We start from the raw sequence: 2,987 nt of genomic DNA, 5'->3' as shown, positions 1-2,987 counted from the left end.
ACACACACACACTGAGACACACACACACTCACATACACTGAGACACAGACAGACACACACACTTAGACATAGACACAGGCACTCACACACCAACACAAACACTCTCTCTCTCTCTGTCACACACACACACACACACTCTCTCTCTCACTCTCTCTCTCTCTCTCACGCACTCACAGACAGACAGACAGACTCTCTCTCACAGACACAACAATCAGTTATTTTCTTTTCTTAGGGACTCTCCCAGGATGAGACAGGCCGTTTCTCTTCAAGCTCCGGAGCGACCTCACGCCAGCATCGACCCTGCCTGACTTCCTGTCTTTATCGGTCGTGAAGCGGGGGACGAAACGACTCCAAATACATCACAAAAAAACGCTTTTCTCTTACATGCAGAGTTCTGTAGCACTGTGCTTCTCAAACTTTGCCATAGAGAGCCTCCCTGAGCTATGAAAAAAATAACTGCGCCTCCCCAGTTTACAAAAACAACAAACTGAAAATCCTATATGTTGCAAAAAAAATGAACAAAAAAGTAGAAGGGATTTGATCAATGTAGAGCAGTATGAGTTTCAGAAGTATTCATTCAAAAACAGTACAAATGGAAGCAGCTAAAATCTTTCTTTTTGTCCTGTTAACTTTCTTATCTTGGTGGGTTTTAATGTAACTTTAAAATTGCTGCTTTTGTATTCTGTGTATAGTGTTATTTAAATCTCTTATTTAAATGGTCTGATTGTGGCAGTCGTACGTGTGTCATTCTTTATTGTGGTTTGTTCTTTTTTCCTGCTATGTTCTGTACAGTGCTTTGTGATACTTTTGTATAAAATGCTCTATATAAATAAAGAAATGAACTCATTGCGCTTCCTGTGAAAACAACTTTCCGGGTTTAGACACTAAGGTTGGGTTGTCGTGTTTCGAGGTGCTGTGCCTTGCCGGTATTTCGCCGCACATTTGAGGCCTCGCTGCACCGATTTATTTTCTTAGAAGACAGCGCCATCTAGTGAATTTCCACAAACACAGCACAAGTGTGGCAAAAACAAGCTAACTAGTATATTATTATTATTATTATTATTATTATTTATTTCTTAGCAGACGCCCTTATCCAGGGCGACTTACAATTGTTACAAGATATCACATTATACATTATTTCACATTATACAGATATCACATTATTTTACATACAATTACCCATTTATACAGTTGGGTTTTTACTGGAGCAATCTAGGTAAAGTACCTTGCTCAAGGGTACAACAGAAGTGTCCCCCACTGGGGATTGAACCCACAACCTTCCGGTCAAGAGTCCAGAACCCTAACCACTACTCCACACATAAGCAAGCCTGTCATTATCAAACCATTGTGTATGCAAGTCATACATTTGACATATTATATATAAAACCTCTTTTAACAAAGAAGACGAGTGAATTAACCTATAAGTGTTTCTAAATTTAATTTTATTTTGGTGCCAACAACCAAAACTCAATAAACACAGCGGGTCAACTCTGCAAGACATCACATTAATAAATAAGACTGCTTTTTTTTTATTATTAAATACAAAAAAAGACCTTAAAACGAGATAAACGACTTCTCAGTCAGATCAGATGGCTTTCTTTACCTCAGTCAGATCAGAGATTATTTTCTTTACCTCAGTCAGATCAGAGATGGCTTTCTTTACCTCAGTCAGCTCAGAGATTATTTTCTTTACCTCAGTCAGATCAGAGATTATTTTCTTTACCTCAGTCAGATCAGAGATGGCTTTCTTTACCTCAGTCAGATCAGAGATTATTTTCTTTACCTCAGTCAGATCAGAGATGGCTTTCTTTACCTCAGTCAGATCAGAGATGGCTTTCTTTACCTCAGTCAGCTCAGAGATGGCTTTCTTTACCTCAGTCAGATCAGAGATGGCTTTCTTTACCTCAGTCAGATCAGAAATGGCTTTCTTTACCTCAGTCAGATCAGAGAGGGCTTTCTTTACCTCAGTCAGATCAGAGATGGCTTTCTTTACCTCAGTCAGATCAGAGATGGCTTTCTTTACCTCAGTCAGATCAGAGATGGCTTTCTTTACCTCAGTCAGATCAGAAATGGCTTTCTTTACCTCAGTCAGATCAGATGGCTTTCTTTACCTCAGTTAGATAAGAAATGGCTTTCTTTACCACAGTCACATCAGAGATTATTTTCTTTACCTCAGGAAAAAACCCGCCGTTGGCGCTCTCGAGCTCTGAGTCAGAAGAGCCGAGCGCGAGCTGCAGTCGGAGAAGGTAAACACGGGCGTTCAGCTCAATATTATTATTCGGCAGATCCACACCTGCCTTGACCGGCAACTTACTTTATTTAGTTTTGATTAACACAGATTCTCCTCTCGTTTGTTTAAGTACAGCTACGGCCAAAAAGTGTTCCATTACCCTTCAGAATCTCGGTCTCCCAGTTCGCACATGCTTCATAGTCACTCAAGCGTGTCATGGTCAAGGATGAATGATCGAGTGATAAAAATAAACCAAAAACATTTTGTCAATGTCCATCACTTATATACCTTATTTTTTTTCGAAAATAAATGTTATAATAGTGATGTTTCTTTTGATGCTCGGTATACAGAACTACTTTGTAACACTCTGCATGAAGAGCGCTATATAGAAGCAACGATTTATTGTGAGAAGTGTTGAATTTAAATCAAGGGAAGTAATGTTAAAACTTCACAATGCATTAGTAAGACCTCACCTAGAATATTGTGTTCAGTTCTGGTCACCTTGTTACAAAAAGGATATTGCTGCTCTAGAAAGAGTGCAAAGAAGAGCGACCAGAATTATCCCGGGTTTAAAAGGCATGTCCTATGCAGACAGGCTGAAAGAATCTGTTCAGTCTTGAACAAAGAAACGTTTATTTCAGTCACCACATAACGTGGTTGAGATTTACCAGTAAAATCTTGAGATTTATGTATATAAATATGCCCATCTATAAAATACCCCTCCCACGCACACACACTCTCCAGAACAAAAGACAAA

The 2,987-nt window shown here is 39.2% G+C and overlaps 1 long non-coding RNA gene across 2 annotated transcripts in view; it reads left to right on the top strand.

Annotated features, from left to right (window-relative positions):
• LOC117967279 (uncharacterized) overlaps positions 1–851 on the top strand; it is an 8,411-nt gene extending 7,560 nt beyond the window's left edge. For both annotated transcript variants that reach the window (XR_009320342.1, XR_009320343.1), the window contains one exon: positions 233–851. This is a non-coding gene — a long non-coding RNA (uncharacterized LOC117967279). The remainder of the gene's footprint in view (positions 1–232) is intronic.
• Positions 852–2,987: the final 2,136 nt, after the last annotated feature.

This window comes from Acipenser ruthenus, chromosome 57 (genome assembly GCF_902713425.1).
Source record: "Acipenser ruthenus chromosome 57, fAciRut3.2 maternal haplotype, whole genome shotgun sequence".
Classification (NCBI taxonomy): domain Eukaryota; kingdom Metazoa; phylum Chordata; class Actinopteri; order Acipenseriformes; family Acipenseridae; genus Acipenser; species Acipenser ruthenus.
This window is presented reverse-complemented; position numbering and strand designations above follow the sequence as displayed.